Raw genomic sequence first — 9,174 nt, 5'->3', positions numbered from 1 at the left:
CTTTAGCTATTAGGTTTGAGTTATCCTTGAGGTAGATGTAATGCTCACCTATATCCTTAGTGATGGACAATGAGTCTTCCATGCTTATTATAGGGTTAACCCCTCACTAGCATGTTGAAGCTATCCTCACATAGTGGATTTGTGGTTTTAGGTTGAGTTTTCTCCCTTGGATAACAAAAAACCTTGAGGCTTTTGGACGAATCAATTCACCCACTCATTTTGAGATTTTTACCCCGAACTACGAGGTTTTGATCCTAATATTTTTAAGATGGTACGTAGGCAATGGGTTTATCCATCCAAACACAAAATGTAAATAAACTTGTATATTCTCTTCTCATCTCTTCAATCATTGTTTGCACAAATAAATTTTTCACAAAATACCAACCTTACAACAAATATGAAAAGGGCTCCCTAGGAGTACCTAGGATGTTTTGGGTGCTTAAAACCTTCCCATTGCATAACCAACCCCTTACCCAGATATCTGACATTTTTACTAGTTTTTGATTCAATAAAACTTTTAGGTTTTTGTTCGCTTTCTAACCATTCCTTGGATAAATAGAAGTGCGGTGGCGACTCGACTTGTATGGTTTACCTTAGATTTAGTCAATATCTATAATGGTAACGAATACCCCGCTACACCCTTGAGTTATATCCTTATTGGGTTGAGCCTTTGTTTGACCGTTTCTTTTTAGCTCTTACCTAGATAGATACTTTTGGTCTACCGAGAGTCTATTGCCCAGTAACTGGTAATATTCTTCTCGATTTTTGAGTACTTTACTTTTTCCCAATACCCGGTAAAAGTAATCTCTTTCCTATATTTTCCCCAGCGGATTCGTTTTTTACGTTTCCCCAGGCAGTCTATCCTTGATATGTTCATCCTAACCGGTGACAGATATTCGCCCCTTGTGGTTTTCTACCCAGTAAAAAGGTAGTTGTAGTCCCTAATTTTCATTTCCCAGAGAGTTAATCCTTGATATGTTCATCCTAACCGATGACGGGTTTTCTCCTCTTTGCGCTCTTCTGCCCAGTAACCGGTAGTTATAAATCCTGCTTTCCCCTGCTGAGTCTATCCTTGATATGTTCATCCTAACTGGTGACAGATATTCTCTCTTTGGTATTCTATCCAGTAACCGATAGATATAATTCCTACTTTTTTAGGAAGTTTATCCTTAATATGTTTACCCTAACCGGTAACGGATATTCTTCCTATTTCCCCAGGTGGTCTATCCTTGATATGTTCATCCTGACCGATGACGGATATTCTTCCTCTGAGTCTATCCTTGATATGTTCACTTTAGCCGGTGGCGGATATTCTCTCTTTGGTCTTCTGCCCTGTAACCGGTAGTTGTAAATCCTATTTGATATTTTCCCCAGTAGGCTATTCTTACCCAGTAACCGGCAATGAATACACCTCCTTTTTCCTAAACAAGTCATCCTTGATATATTTACCCTAATCGGTAATGGATACCCCTCTGTCAGAATATGTTATCTTCCTACCCAGTAATTCGTAATAGATAATATACTTCTAGTACTCCTGCGTTGATGTTCATTCTTCCCCAGTTGAGTTTGAGTGCATATTTCCTCAATGAAGTCGCCATTTCCCTGTTTGGATCGAGTATTTCAGCTTTGTTCTGATTTACCCGTTTCCTCTATAGATTTTCGCTTATCCCATGCTGAGTCCTTTCATTGATTTATTTTCATGGAATCCCCTTCGTGTCTCCAGTAGTTTTCAAGTCGTAACCTGGCTTACGCACAACTTTTATTCCCTAGAGTCTCTGTTTCCTCAGTGAGTTTTCCTTATGGAATGCATTTTACTCCTATGGACTTTCAGTCTCTCCAGATTCTTTTCCTTTGTGGCAACATTTTCCCCACAAAGATTATTTTTAGCATTTCATATCATATGCATCATGAGGTCTCTTAGGGTCCAAAATTTGTTTATATATGTTGTTATTTAACTCCATTCTACTGATTCAATACGAATATTTTAACCTTCACATCCTCAATTAGAATTTCCTTAAATAGGGGCAGCTGTAAGACCCCAATTTTGACCCTAAGATCCCTCATGCTATCTCATCATATGCATTGGCTTTAGGATCACACCTTGGCATCCTCCTTACCCCTCATTCATTGGGGTTACATTGGGAGGGATCACCAAGCACATCTGATTATATCATACTTTGTTTTTCATTATTTACTAACCAAAATACCAAAAATATGTCAATGTATAGTTTGTTGCTTTTGTAGATAGTCTATGCATCCACCAATGCTCCATCAAGCTCATATATAGGGTTTAAGACCCTCAATGCAAGGAGACTAATCAAGATATGGTTCACATTTATTCTAGGCATCATATATGGATCCCCATGGTCTTCACATATCATTTTGATCAAGCATTCATCAAGAGTTTGAAGCTTGTTTGCCTTGGAAGCCCTAATTCATCTAGGTATCTTGTGTAACTTCCTTAGCAAGTTTCCTCATCAATTGATCAAATATTTAAAGGGATACTTCATATTACATAATATTATGCTTATATGATCCTCCATGAGTCCCAAAATTCAAGAGAATGTCAAGCTAGCAAGTTGGTTCATGGTGGTTGACAAGACAAAGTCAACTGGTCAAAACCGGGGTTCCCTAGACCCTATCTCCTACACTTTTTGTCATATGAAAATGATTCCAAGAGAAAATTTACTCATATTTACATTCCAAACAACTTGTTGAATTCAAGATCTAGTCTTGCCTATAAATTCATTTTTTATGGTGAAAGATTATATGTCATTTTGCCTGAACCCTAGTTAGGAAGTCAACTTCCCAAGACCATAACTTTCTCATTTTTTATGAGATAAAAGACATTAAAATTCCATGATTAAATTCACGAGGTCTACTTCAACTTTGATTTTTGTAGTAAGTTCAAATTTAACTTGCAAATGCATGTGCCAAGAGGAAACATTATAAGTCATTTTTGGCCATTACCATTGAACAAATTATTTTCCTCATCTTCTAAAATGCATAACTCCTTCATGCCAAATCCAAATAAGGTCAAATCTATGACCAAATTAAATAGCTTTGAAAACGATAAAACTTTGATGGAGGAACATTTTTTATTTGAAGTCTATAACAAAAGTTATTCAAGATGGAAGAAGTGAACATTTGACTTGGTACTTGGAAAATTTCATTTATATTTGATTTTCCAAACTTCCACATCAAAATTCACAATGATCCAAGCTTCAAATTGAAAAGTGTTCATCATGAAAGTTTTTCCCCTTGATCTCACATTTCCAAAAAATCCAGAATCATCTCATTTGAATCAATATTGAAGGACTTGCACATGGGTGCAATGCATGGTACCATTTGGAAGATTTTCATGTTCAATTTCATTTCAACATTGCATGGCTTAATACATTGCTATCAGCACCACATGTGCATTATTTTGGACCTTTTCCAATCATTCTTTAGGCTTTGTACATGCCCACGCAAGCTCATGATGCAATTGCAATTTTTAGATTACAAATGGAAGTGTGTGGAAGGATTTTGAATTGGTATAAATACAAGTGCAATGAGCTCAGAACATCATCAATACCTTGCCCAAGATTTTCCAAGACAAGTCAAACCCCTCACTCCATAGAAATTATTGAATATTTCATTGAAATCGAGTTTGAATTTCACCTTCTGTTTTGAAATTCAAACTCCAAGTATTCATTGTCCTTTCCCTCTCAATTGATCCTTGCAAGCAAGAGGAAGAGGAATCAAGCAAATCCACATCAAGATCAAGTGAATTTGAAGCAACTTGAAGGTGAAAATTCAGAAACTTCATCTCTTTGATTCTCTCTTAATTCTTCATTATTCTTTGTGATTTTTGGTTTGCTGAAGTCCTACAAATGTAGGCAACAAGATTGAGTTGCTTTGAGGTCAAATCGAAGCAACTCTTATCATGAACCTCAAATTTCAAATCCATGTATCTTTCAATATACTTGGAATTGGAAGAAATGGAGGTCATATTCGTGCTCCTAAGCATATTTTCTTTAAATTAGTGTACTCATTTTTCTTTTTTCATGATGTTTTGGTTGGACCAATCCGGTGGTCCTCACCGAAGAAGATGACTAGAGTTAGGGCTTCGGTGGTGTGCTGACATTGCCCAAACCATCTAATCTTTGTTCCACATTTTAATCAGGAGCCTTGCTTTTTATTACCATGTGTGTACATGCATTGACTGAAGCGTTTGGTGGAAGCGCGCGCTTGGCCATCAGATCTGCCACGTCAATTAATGAGGGAGATCTGATGGCCCTTATTTTTTTGAATTTCTTTTTATTTTCTGATTTTTCATTTAGTCCATTTATTTTGTTTAATTCATATTAATTTCACTTTTAATCTAAAAAATATGGGACTTTCACCAAAAATCTTTAAATATTTGGCTCTTTCATTTTGTGAATTAAAATTATTTTTTGGATTAATTTTGATATTTTCCATGAATTAAATGTTTTTGTGCATATTTTTAATTGTTTAAAAATACTTTTGACTTTTCAAAAATGATGAATTTTTTTGTCTAAGGTCCTTTGACCTTGTTTGACCTAGGATAAATCTCTTGGCAATTTATTTGGTGTTTTGAAGATATTTTAGGTTTTGACCAAATTAAATCGAATTTTAATGCATTTTAATTTTATTTTTAACTGATTAATTGTGTGAAAATTATGTTAAGCCACTTTTATGGTCTTATGATGTTTGACTATTTGTTTGAGCCTTGGTCAAGGTTGATTTGACTTTTGTTGGATTAAAATCATTGGATTTAGAGGATTGATGAAATGTAAATTTCATCTCCCAAAATGAACGAAGGATTTTAATTTGATAAAATTCCTCCCATGAACAATTTGTGTTTCTCTCATTTCCCCTTCCCTTTCATCTTCATTCCCATTATTTCCCATCCCTTTCATTGACTAATTAAATCTCAATGTCCTAAGGCTAATTGGTTCATCAATGACCTTGTGTCAGATGAACCAATACAAGTATGGATGAGATAGGTCCATCCCTTTTGATCTTTTCTTTTAAGTGTGAGGTATGTTTTAGGAGTTTAGTTCATTATACCAAATATATAAGATGCATTAACACCTAAATTTTTATTGCCCGATCTCAGATAGTTGCGACTTCTACATAAGTCCAATTACGATGGTTTGACATAGAGCTAAATTTGACCCTAAATACATATCATTCTAGTAAGTGAGATTGCAAGTCTCCCATCTTTCATGGTATTATGTGGAAACTTGACCTTTTACCTTCCTTTGGAAGATGTCTTAGTTTAAAGATCCATGCTTGTGAATAGATGGTTGAGTGTTCTCAAAAGAATGGCTTAATCAATTGAAAGGCAAAACACAACTAAGATATAATTAAACTTGACTAACATTTGAATAACTTTTATTAATATTGCTTTATAATACATCATTATATCACAATAATTCTTTGATGTAATACATTTAGGAACATCAAAGAAATGAAATTTGGAGTTTTAGGCATTAGCCAATCGATTGGTTAGGGAGGCCCAATCGATTGGTCTATCTCACATTTCTATTTTTCAAAGAATGAAAAGGATCAACCGATTGATACTGAGTGTCAATCGATTGACAGTTAAACAAATTTCCAATTTTCTAAGTCAGTAAGTTCATGGGATCGATTGGAGTCCAATGTCAATCGATTGGTTCCTGCAAAATTTCATTTTCTTCAAAACAGAAAGACAATACAATCGATTGTAACTAAGGACCAATCGATTGGTCCCAATAATTTTTCCACTTCTTCATAACTCAGAAGCTCTACCCAATCGATTGGTCTGGAAAAAGTTCCAGGACCAATCGATTGGTCCTTACACAAATCATAAATTTTCTTCTCCAACAACTATGTTTTCAACCTGCATAATATTTGTTCCATTCCTAGCAACCAATCTCTTAACATAACCATGAAAACACATCAAAAACACCTTACCACATGTATATTATTATTTTCCCCAACAATCATAAACACAATCAAAGCAACAACCACATCATTTATATCACAAGAATTTGACAAATATAGGAACACATATAGAAGCATCATCAAGGGAGGTTCACATGATTCATGGAGAAACTCATCATGATATCATCTATCATACTATTAATTCCATGGTTCATCAAACCCTAAATTCTAAATCTAAAGTTCCACCTAGAACCCACCTTTGAAATAGAAGAGGAGAAGTTATTGAGGATGAGGTGATGAAATTAAGATTATGATCTTATTCTTCTAAGTTCTTCTTGATCGTAATCTTCTCAAGCTTATCTTCCTTCACTCTCTAACTTTTTCATTTCCTCTGCAAGTGCTTCTACTGATAGCTAGAGGAAATGAAGTGGTACACAAGGTTGGTGAGTATTGGATATAAACATGTGGCCACCATTTGCCACTAGGATTGTCTGGTTAGAAAAGGTTATTAGTAGTAACAAATATCTCGAGTGGTAATACACTTTTAATATTTGTTCTACTAGAGAAATTGACCCATTATTAGTGTTACTAAAATGTCCCAATTAATAAAAGGTCAATCCCAAATAATATTAATTAAGTCAATTTGGATTCACTATTTACTCTATTTATCCCAACGGAAACTTTTAGAGCACATAGGAACTCAGTTGATCTCAATTAATATGAATTTGAGTATTTAAGGAAATACATGGTATTACACTTGCTCTGAACAATGGGGTGACGTCCCTCCTGCTACATGGGTAGGGCATTTTAAAGAGGCGCACCTCTTTTTTTGTTTTAATTTTTGCAAGGTCACATACTGAAAAGAATTGGTGAAACCTTGAAGTAAATGTTGGAACGTCATGGAAGATCCTTGCCGCCTCTCAAGGCAAATACAAATGTTGGACTTCCATCGGAAGATCCTTGTCGCCTCTCAAGGAAAAAAAAATTCTAGACTTCCATCGAAAGATTCTTTCCACCCTATGAGGAAAATAAAAATGTTGGACTTCCACAAGAAGATCCTCTCCGTCCTATGAGGCAAATATAAATGGAGGACTTCCACCAGAAGATCCTTGTCGCCCTACAAAATGAATACAAATGTTGGACTTCCACAGAGAGACCCTTATTGCCCTATGATTAAGGGGTAACATTATAAGACATTAGATAATCTTCTCCTTTAGAACTAAATAATTGTAAAATTATCTTTGTAATACCATAACCCCCAATAATTTTTTATTTAATATGAATAACATGGTAGAATGTAGAAATGTTGATTAAGGTGTCCCATCAACTTAAATAGTTAAACTTTTATTCAAAAACAGTACTTGAAGCTTTAAAACATAAAAATAGAGTAGAACTTTTGGTTCCAACATAATATCATGACATAGAAATATCTAAGTAATAATATCAATCCCGATGTTACAATACCAGAGATTTTATTCTGATTCATAACAACTAGCTAACTCAACAGTTCAACAAAACATAAGATTAACGAAAACAAATAGAGTGGTCTTATACAAATTTTCCCATAAGATACCATAAGCGACTACTCATCAGTCTCAACGTGAGAATACTCCAGACATAGGTTCACAATTAGAAACATAGAAACAAAGGGGTGAGAATACATTCTACAAATTAACATGGTATTACATAGAAAGAATACCATAAACATAAATTACACAATTTCTCACGATATCATATGTTGTCAAGTAACATCTCACAAGATACATATAACCTCAGCTCACTTTTTATGATGTACGTATAACATCACTTATCATTTCATAATAAACATATAAAATCACTGAACATTTCACAATACACATATAAATGCTTATGAGATGCATTTCTCCTCTACTCCGATGTATGTGGTACCATCACTGGACTCAGGGTTATTTTAATGAAGTCCTATAACATTGGACCCAAGTCCTAATACTGGATTGAAGTCTTAACCTAACTTCGAAATACATGATGCTTCAAAAATGAAATCTTCCATCCAATCCTCCAAACCACAATTCAACAATGTCAATTAAGGCTAACACTGGTTCTTTTGAAACCAATAAAATTTTTGATTAGGGCTAAAATATTGGCTCTTTCGAACCTAAACATAGTCAAACACTGATTTTTATCGAACCTTCAACATTATCAAACTATATTTCTTATCAACCTTCAACATAATCAACACAGATTCTTCATCAACACAAGACATGTGTCCTAAAATATTCACAACTTATTTCACACACACATATTACCAAAACATTGGACTTGTGTCCTATAAAATTAACAACTTAATTTACACAAAACATCTTATCAAAACATGAGATTAATTTCCTAAAACATGACACAACTTTACACCATAGTATGTATTCATAACATTACTTATACCCACGATATCATGAAACTATTACCATACTCACAATATTATTTATACATATAACATCAGGATACCATTACCATGTTCACAGTATCATTTACACAAATAAATGTCCTGAATTTGTCAACATAAGATAGATTGAAGTCTTATATTTCAAGTGCACCTGATCGCATCTCAAATGGAGTTATGAAACTCAAGTTATACAAAAATGTGCAGATTAGAAGCATGCCAACCAGTTCACCTAGTATGTCAATCGATTGACATTGTGGGAAAACTCAATTCTTCATTTTTTCCTATTTCAACCGATTGACATAATATGCCAACCGATTGAATGTTACATTTTTTCCAGAAACAACCCATAAAACACCATGTTCTCATTCTAAACCCTAATCAAACATATGCCAATCATCATGCAAGAATTAACAACATAAAACATCAAATTTAACATGTCATGAGAGATCAAATTCACATATATTCAACAAGATTCATACTCACATGCATTAAGTCGTACATATCACATAATCAACTAGACATGCAAAGAGTTCATCATGATTATCACCCTCTCATGTAACATCCCATTTTTCGTATTTAATTAATTGGGCTATTTTAATTAAATTTGTGATGTGTTGGTGAATTATTTTATTTTATGTGTTTGGGGGTAGATGACCTAAGATGAGAGAATACACCCTTTAGAAATAAAATGGAATTTTTATTTGATTTTAATTGATTTTATTATTTAATTTGAGAAAATAGAGTGTGGGATAGAAATTAGAAGTTTAGTAGAGTTTTGGGGTGTGAGAGTAATTAAAGAGAAGAGATTATCATGAGTAGTA

This window comes from Lathyrus oleraceus, chromosome 3 (genome assembly GCF_024323335.1).
Source record: "Lathyrus oleraceus cultivar Zhongwan6 chromosome 3, CAAS_Psat_ZW6_1.0, whole genome shotgun sequence".
In the NCBI taxonomy this organism is placed as follows: Eukaryota; Viridiplantae; Streptophyta; class Magnoliopsida; order Fabales; family Fabaceae; genus Lathyrus; species Lathyrus oleraceus.
The sequence above is the reverse complement of the archived record's forward strand: the minus strand, read 5'-3'. Positions refer to the sequence as shown.